The 9,294-nt window shown below is 44.4% G+C and overlaps 2 long non-coding RNA genes across 2 annotated transcripts; one reads left to right on the forward strand and one right to left on the reverse strand.

Moving 5' to 3' along the window:
- Positions 1–2,869: 2,869 nt before the first annotated feature.
- On the reverse strand, positions 2,870–4,745 carry LOC120919255. The gene is made up of 2 exons (XR_005744544.1): positions 3,708–4,745; positions 2,870–3,577 (listed from the first exon to the last, which is right to left on the reverse strand). It is a non-coding gene; the product is annotated as an uncharacterized LOC120919255 (long non-coding RNA).
- Positions 4,746–5,791: 1,046 nt separating this feature from the next.
- On the forward strand, positions 5,792–7,995 carry LOC120918618. Its single transcript, XR_005744427.1, has 2 exons — positions 5,792–7,423; positions 7,527–7,995. It is a non-coding gene; the product is annotated as an uncharacterized LOC120918618 (long non-coding RNA).
- Positions 7,996–9,294: the final 1,299 nt, after the last annotated feature.

Genomic DNA, 9,294 nt, shown 5'->3' on the forward strand with positions numbered 1-9,294 from the left:
TGTGGAACGTTTTGCCAAATTGTTCGCGAAATATCGTCATTTTTGCGTCAAAATTTTCCCATAGGAATGAATGGGGAGAGCTAGAGTGTGAAATGTCAAAAACGGAAAAATCAGCACATGATTTGCAAACTGCGACCACAACCTCATTTTCAAGCCAACCTACACAAATCTTATATCAAAACGTTCAGCTATCCCTGCTGGCACTAAACGTGTTCACGGCTAAGTGATTGACCGAACCGTTTTCACAATATGATAATTTGTTTGCAACCTACGCCATCCATTATTTCAATGGAAGTCAATGGAGGTCAAAGTTTAGAAAACTAAAATCTGCTTTGGAATTTGTAAACTGCGACTGTGCCTTCAATTTTATTAAATGTAGGTCTGGGTCTTGTGATTCGTAAAATATAAAGATATTCGCTGTACGATTTATAGTTTTTAAAATACAACCATTTGAACAGGACATGTATTAAAAAAAAATCCTCAATTTCTGCTGTGTTTACAGAGAGGCTGCAAACCAAACAATTGGTTTCCTAGGAGACGCTGAGGAGTTTAATAACTCCTCCCAAACAGCTGTGAGGTGAGATGGCTCCTCCCACACAAGGCTGAGGAAACTTTCCTCTGCTTAGCTGCTTGCATATGTTTATATTGGTTTCCTAGGAGACGCTGAGGTAAAAACCTTCATACACACATCTGTGAGGGCTTTCTATAGCTCCTCCCACACACTGTGAGGTGATATGGCTCAGTTTTTTTTGGCTCAGCGTAACTTCTGCATGCTCTGCATATAGCAACCATACATAGCAACCGTCCATAGCAACCAGTCCATAGCAACCAATCCAGAGCAACCGTCAATACCAACCAAGTCCATAGCAACCAGTTTTTGATGGGGCAAATAGGATGGTGCAGTTTTGATGGGGTAGTTTTTGATGGAGCAGTTTTTGATGGGGCAATGGACCGAACTGGATCGACACACTGTAGGATCACATTTACATCTCCAGTCAGGAGTATTGGTGGAGGCAAGACCACGTCGCACAATTTCCCCAGAAATTGTATCTTTTCTAGTTTATTCATGTAACATTACTTTTGGTAAATATATCATGACATGCACTATTTGGTTTTGTTGTATTTATTTTTTGGCATCGCCATCTATACTTGGAACAGGTAAATTATTAACAATATCTTTATCAGTTTGATAAACATAAGAACTTAAGAAGTAGTATAATTAGAATTATTCAGTTGCAAAGCTTAGTTCTGGGTAGCCCAGCTTTGGAAGATTGACTTTCAGAAATGTCATCTGCTCCATCAGCTGTGGGGCCAGCTGGGACCTCTGTGGGCACAGAATATTTCCTGTGATAGAAAATACATGCTCACTTTGCACAGAGGTCGGGGGGCAAGAAAGTAGCTCTTGTGCCACCACGGAAAGAGCAGGCCAAATACCCCTTTTCTCATCCCAATACTCTAATGGATCTGTAGTGGAGGCCAAATGGGTTCTGACAAGTATAATTTCACATGATCTGACACAATTCTTCTTTTCATGGTGGGCATTTTTGTGGGTCCAACTAAAGTATGTAATGCCAAACTCCAAACGTCAGGTCTTCTGGTGGAATGCTCAGCAGTGGTTGTACTAATAACAGTAGGTGATGGTGGCACAATGTCACTATCAGGCTCCTCCTGATCTTCTTCCTCTTCACCCTCTGACGGCCTAAACAATTTTCGGTGACTGTCAAACACCCTCTGAATTAATAGATCCCTATAGGTGGTAAGGAAACTCTGAATTATTGCCATTTTTCCTTTAATTCGTGGATCGCACATAGAGGCAAGCATTAGCTCAGGGCATGCCTTTATGAGCTTGTTCATCCTTCTATTCAATTGTCCCCTGAGTCTCCTTATAATTGCAGCTACATCTGGAACTATGACGCCAGGCAAGGGCTCGCTTTTGTTTAGAAAGCCATCCATCTTAGTGATAAGATAGATGTAGAGAGGGATTACTTGAGCCAGACTCGCATTCTCTAGGCTCAATTTTTCTGTTACATCTCGAAAGTGGCTAAGCACAGCCACCACCTGACTATTTTCCACTCCTCCCTGCTTATTGGCCTTGCTACACCAATAACATGTTCATTTGACATGGCGTGTATTGGCTTTTGCTGTTCCATGATCCGTTCGAGCATCTCCAAAGTGGAGTTCCAACGGGTGGCTACATCTACCTTCAAGCGGTGCTGTTGAACGCAAGCCTTACTCTGCTCAAGTCTGAGTATGTTACTGTCTTTCACACTTCGATGAAAATGGTCTGCTATTTTTCTACAACTGTCTAAGATAGCAGACAATTTTGATGTTTCACTTTCATCATCCAAAGCAGACTTCACAACGAGATGCAGGGCGTGTGCAGAGCAACGAATGCCAACAAATCTGCCATCTCGTACTGCCTTGAGCATGTTTGCTGCAGCAGCATCAGTGACTATAAAGCCCATCTTTGGCCGTGTGCCCGACTCCTCCCCCAAGCCACTGCGCCACCATTTTCTGAAGTGCATGTAAAATATTTACAGCAGTGTGCTGGTCGTCCATGACTTCAGCATGCAACAAGAATGTGCGGTGCCCATGCTCGGGAGGTTCTGCTGCCTTAGCGCCTGTGCTTCTTGTTCCTGCTTTTGGTTTGTTTGGTTGTGACTCCTTGGGCTGCCACCAGTGAGCCGTCAATGACAAAAAGGCATATTGCCCACTGGGAGCGCTCCACAAGTCTCTAGTAAAATGGACTAGAAGGAAAAAGTATTTTGTGATGGAGGACCTTTATACGTTACCAACACCCCTGGTTAGACTAGGAAAGAAGAGAGGTTCCCCCAGGGTGGGGCTTTAACGGTAACAAAAATACAGAATATAAGGTATAGTAAAATTTATTATGAAAGAATACAAAACAAAAATTATGATAAGCAACACATTATTATAAAAACAAATTACGTCACTGAGTGGTGCGTATGTCCGCAGGGATAGGTTCAGGCCCTACGCGTTTCAAGACTTCAGTCCCTTCTTCAGGGGCCGGTGTCCATGCGACAATTATACTGTATACAGTAAAAAAATATGGTAAGGTAAATTAACAATTGTATCGTAAAGCAAGTTGACATGTGTGCATATATCAGAAGAGAGGGCAAAAATTAAAATCTACACGTTACATTTAAACACGTACCCATCACCACTTGTGTAGACCAAACCGGACCGAAGAGCACCGAGGCACCAAATCCCTAAGGTGGATAGGGAGCCAACCAAGGGGACACAGGATCGTGTCCCAGAACTCCTGAAGACAAACCCTGAGCAAACAGGAGGGGATGTGGAACAAAGCCACAAGGCTCCTATGGAGTAAAGGAAAAAGTGAATATAGTGTGATACACTGAGGTCAAGGTAGAAAATTGTCAAGTATATAAGAGGTAATGAGAAAAGAACGGGGATATATACCTGTGAGACTTAAATGCTTAAAGTAGAGCAGGAAAGCAGCCAGAGGGCAACAGGTGTAGTCCTAGTGTTTGAAGCTTAAACAAACACTCAAATACGGGGAGATCCAAATTGGAGTATAGAGGTATTGAAAAAGCTTCTAAAGGCATCAAAAAAAGAAGAAAGGGATGGTAAAAAATGAAGATCATGGGTTAATTACCGTGCGGAACAATATATATAATGCTGCACGTAAATATATTTAGCATTAAATACCCATGATATTGGCATACCTGCAGAAAAACACGAGCTATCCCAGTAGGAATTGTTAGTATAGGTAGAACTCCTGGGAAAATTAAAGGAGAAATATGTAGGTATAACTGGGAAATAAATGGTTGTGAAGACTTATGAAAGAAACCAATGAAGGTGGCTAGTATTAAGAGAACAGAGATTACTGCATACCTATGAATGGGACAAGGGGTAAGCCAAGGGTGATCCCAAGGGTTCACGAAATCAAAGATGTAATGGTATAGACAATCCAAATCTAGGGAGAAAGCATGATGATTAAAATAATTAAGGGGCAGAGCCTGAGAGGTAAGAGCCCAAAGTAGGTATGATAAGAGCTAGAACAAGACAGCCAAGGGAATGGTAGCAGTCTTACCGTGACTAAGGGGATAGTGTAGTTGTACGATCGGCAGTCAGCGCTGTAGTGGTATAGCTGCTAGTGAGAATAAATAGCTGTCCGATAATAGGGGAGGGACAAAAACTGTCCAGTGATGGAGGAGGGACATGAGAAAACACAACGCCCTCTGCCTCTGGTTAGTGCCAGGTGCATGAAGCGCCGTGTAGGCATGCACGTGGGCGGGTTCGGAACATGGTAGTTCCCGGCGTGTGACGTCACCGCGGTGGTTCCCGGCGTGTGACGCCGCCGAGGGATCCCCGTGTGTGACGCGTCCCTCCGAGCAGCTGATCACACGCCAGGTTCCCGGCGTGTGACGTCAGCAAGATAGTTCCCGGCGTGTGATACGCCCCTCAGAACAGCTGATCACCCAGACAGAGCGGGGAGACAAAGCGAAGGTCAGAGGGAGGAAAAAAGGGAGGTGCCTGCCATCTCAAAGAGACGCCCAGCAAACAGAGAGTGTGGTGGATTACACGGTAAAAGGGAAAGATACATACATGGGTGGCGTTGCTGACAGGGAGCACTGTCATAGCAACCAAGGAATATATAAAAAATGAATAGCATGGGATGCTCTACGGTATTTTAAAGGCAGGCAGAGGCATATGCATAAAGAAGCCAAATGAGGACACATTTAGTAAAAGATATTGGAATAGTATGGTGCATTAATCATTATGGTGAATAATAAAAGTAATAATTTAAAGGATGAATGATAAGGTAATTATATATAGAAAAAGTGCCCATAAACGGGTCCAGGGAAAAAAAAGAGGGATTAAAGTGGTGATAATTCCACCCAAGGGGAAAAGAAGTCTTCCCCAAAGGGTGGGACTGACCACCACGAGAAACCCGGTTCCCTGCTGGCGCTGAAGAGAACCCAGAAGGTCACAGACCACAAATGGTACGGACCAAGGTCTCACATATGCCGACCCACAGGTGAATCCTGGGGGCAGGCCTACGTGCGCCAGGTCAACGGAGAACAGATCACCTAGCCCCCCCGAGAAGAAAAAAAAAGGGGAGAACACGGTGGGTGGCTTCGGCATCAAAGGTGCAACTGCGATCCAAGTGGCCCACAACAAGGGGAGGGGGAAGGGGAACATCTAAAAGGGCACAGGAACGAATGAAAAGATACCTTAGTATTATCAAGAAACATAGGATCTTAATCTTTTTCACAGCCACCGGATGCAAAACCCTCCAGGAACGGTCTGAAACTGATCAGATCGTTAAGCCCTGGGGGGATATTCGCACCAAGGTTAGCGATCCAACGGGTCTCATGTTGAAGTAGTATTTTATTCCAGTCACCACCCCTAGCATTTGGGTGGATTCTGTCCAAAATCAGAAAATTAACTCCTGATTTTGGACAGAATCCACCCAAATGCTAGGGGTGGTGACTGGAATAAAATACTACTTCAACATGAGACCCGTTGGATCGCTAACCTTGGTGCGAATATCCCCCCAGGGCTTAACGATCTGATCAGTTTCAGACCGTTCCTGGAGGGTTTTGCATCCGGTGGCTGTGAAAAAGATTAAGATCCTATGTTTCTTGATAATACTAAGGTATCTTTTCATTCGTTCCTGTGCCCTTTTAGATGTTCCCCTTCCCCCTCCCCTTGTTGTGGGCCACTTGGATCGCAGTTGCACCTTTGATGCCGAAGCCACCCACCGTGTTCTCCCCTTTTTTTTTTCTTCTCGGGGGGGCTAGGTGATCTGTTCTCCGTTGACCTGGCGCACGTAGGCCTGCCCCCAGGATTCACCTGTGGGTCGGCATATGTGAGACCTTGGTCCGTACCATTTGTGGTCTGTGACCTTCTGGGTTCTCTTCAGCGCCAGCAGGGAACCGGGTTTCTCGTGGTGGTCAGTCCCACCCTTTGGGGAAGACTTCTTTTCCCCTTGGGTGGAATTATCACCACTTTAATCCCTCTTTTTTTTCCCTGGACCCATTTATGGGCACTTTTTCTATATATAATTACCTTATCATTCATCCTTTAAATTATTACTTTTATTATTCACCATAATGATTAATGTACCATACTATTCCAATATCTTTTACTAAATGTGTCCTCATTTGGCTTCTTTATGCATATGCCTCTGCCTGCCTTTAAAATACCGTAGAGCATCCCATGCTATTCATTTTTTATATATTCCTTGGTTGCTATGACAGTGCTCCCTGTCAGCAACGCCACCCATGTATGTATCTTTCCCTTTTACCGTGTAATCCACCACACTCTCTGTTTGCTGGGCGTCTCTTTGAGATGGCAGGCACCTCCCTTTTTTCCTCCCTCTGACCTTCGCTTTGTCTCCCCGCTCTGTCTGGGTGATCAGCTGTTCTGAGGGGCGTATCACACGCCGGGAACTATCTTGCTGACGTCACACGCCGGGAACCTGGCGTGTGATCAGCTGCTCGGAGGGACGCGTCACACACGGGGATCCCTCGGCGGCGTCACACGCCGGGAACCACCGCGGTGACGTCACACGCCGGGAACTACCATGTTCCGAACCCGCCCACGTGCATGCCTACACGGCGCTTCATGCACCTGGCACTAACCAGAGGCAGAGGGCGTTGTGTTTTCTCATGTCCCTCCTCCATCACTGGACAGTTTTTGTCCCTCCCCTATTATCGGACAGCTATTTATTCTCACTAGCAGCTATACCACTACAGCGCTGACTGCCGATCGTACAACTACACTATCCCCTTAGTCACGGTAAGACTGCTACCATTCCCTTGGCTGTCTTGTTCTAGCTCTTATCATACCTACTTTGGGCTCTTACCTCTCAGGCTCTGCCCCTTAATTATTTTAATCATCATGCTTTCTCCCTAGATTTGGATTGTCTATACCATTACATCTTTGATTTCGTGAACCCTTGGGATCACCCTTGGCTTACACCTTGTCCCATTCATAGGTATGCAGTAATCTCTGTTCTCTTAATACTAGCCACCTTCATTGGTTTCTTTCATAAGTCTTCACAACCATTTATTTCCCAGTTATACCTACATATTTCTCCTTTAATTTTCCCAGGAGTTCTACCTATACTAACAATTCCTACTGGGATAGCTCATGTTTTTCTGCAGGTATGCCAATATCATGGGTATTTAATGCTAAATATATTTACGTGCAGCATTATATATATTGTTCCGCACGGTAATTAACCCATGATCTTCATTTTTTACCATCCCTTTCTTCTTTTTTTGATGCCTTTAGAAGCTTTTTCAATACCTCTATACTCCAATTTGGATCTCCCCGTATTTGAGTGTTTGTTTAAGCTTCAAACACTAGGACTACACCTGTTGCCCTCTGGCTGCTTTCCTGCTCTACTTTAAGCATTTAAGTCTCACAGGTATATATCCCCGTTCTTTTCTCATTACCTCTTATATACTTGACAATTTTCTACCTTGACCTCAGTGTATCACACTATATTCACTTTTTCCTTTACTCCATAGGAGCCTTGTGGCTTTGTTCCACATCCCCTCCTGTTTGCTCAGGGTTTGTCTTCAGGAGTTCTGGGACACGATCCTGTGTCCCCTTGGTTGGCTCCCTATCCACCTTAGGGATTTGGTGCCTCGGTGCTCTTCGGTCCGGTTTGGTCTACACAAGTGGTGATGGGTACGTGTTTAAATGTAACGTGTAGATTTTAATTTTTGCCCTCTCTTCTGATATATGCACACATGTCAACTTGCTTTACGATACAATTGTTAATTTACCTTACCATATTTTTTTACTGTATACAGTATAATTGTCGCATGGACACCGGCCCCTGAAGAAGGGACTGAAGTCTTGAAACGCGTAGGGCCTGAACCTATCCCTGCGGACATACGCACCACTCAGTGACGTAATTTGTTTTTATAATAATGTGTTGCTTATCATAATTTTTGTTTTGTATTCTTTCATAATAAATTTTACTATACCTTATATTCTGTATTTTTGTTACCGTTAAAGCCCCACCCTGGGGGAACCTCTCTTCTTTCCTAGTAAAATGGACAGACTGGCCAGCTGCTCTGCCCAGCTCCTCTTTCAGTAATCCAACACAGGAATTATATAAAGAGGGTACAATTTTCCTACTAAAGGTAGTACGGCAGGGGAGAACATAGTGAGGTGCAACCACCTTCATGAGTTTTTTTAAATGTCTGTCCTTCAACTATATTAAAGGGTGCTCCCCCAACTGCTATAAGTTCCCCTATCAGACGTGTGATTTTAAGGGACTGTTGACGAGACATACCCCTTAATTGGAAACTGGGAAATTGTTGCAGCGTGGGCTGCTGTAAAGGAATGGGGCGGCATGTGTCGGCTACACAAGAATTCCCTTCATCTTCCTGTCCCTTGTTGAACCTTTTGGGGTTAATGGCAGCAGTAGTGTTGCTGCTGGCTCTCTTTTTACTAGGTGGAGCTGCAACTCCACTTTCTTCTCTCAGCAGCACTGGTGTATGGTGTGCACGAAAATGGTAATTCATTCCGGCATTGGTTAAATGGGCTATGTCTCTCCCACGGCTCACTTCCCTGCCACATAACTTGCATTTCACCATGCGCCCGTCACCAACTGAAACAAAATGTTCCCATATTTTTGATCTGCAGATCGCAGTGGCCGGTGAGGATTGTTTTACAATTGCCTCTGGCTGATGGGTATGTGCAGCTTCCGGGTCTTTGGAAGAATTTGGTGGGCTTACAATGGTGGCAGTTGCACTACTTGGATATGAAAGACATTTAGGCAAAACAACTAAGCCTGAAGAGGTTTGTAATGGTGCAGGCAATCTTTTTTTTGAAGGTGAGGACTCGGGAAATAACAGAGGGGACTCAGGGCCAGAGGAGTAAGGACTAGAAATAATATCCTCATGAATTTGGTTTACAAGTAGTGCATTATCCTCCATATTAAAATCAATTCCTTCGAGGTCAAGACCTTCAAGGGTCAGACTCTCAGGTAATTCTACTTTAGCAGCATCCTGTTCTGCCAGGTGCCTACTTGGATTAGGATTGGATACTGAACTACGAGAATGAAAAAAGATGCTGCTATCTGTTTCCAATATATTGTCTGCTATTTTTACATCTGGAGGCTGAGCAATTCCCTCCTCAAGCTGTAAAATTTCAAGTTTTGGCTGCCTAAAATTATGGACACTAGCAACAACCTTTGCAGGAACTGCCCGTGACCGGCATGTCTTGTAAAAAAACATTTGGGGTTACAGTTGGCCTATATTCAGAAGTTGTTGTTGCTGTGTC

This window comes from Rana temporaria, chromosome 12 (assembly GCF_905171775.1).
Source record: "Rana temporaria chromosome 12, aRanTem1.1, whole genome shotgun sequence".
NCBI lineage: Eukaryota > Metazoa > Chordata > Amphibia > Anura > Ranidae > Rana > Rana temporaria.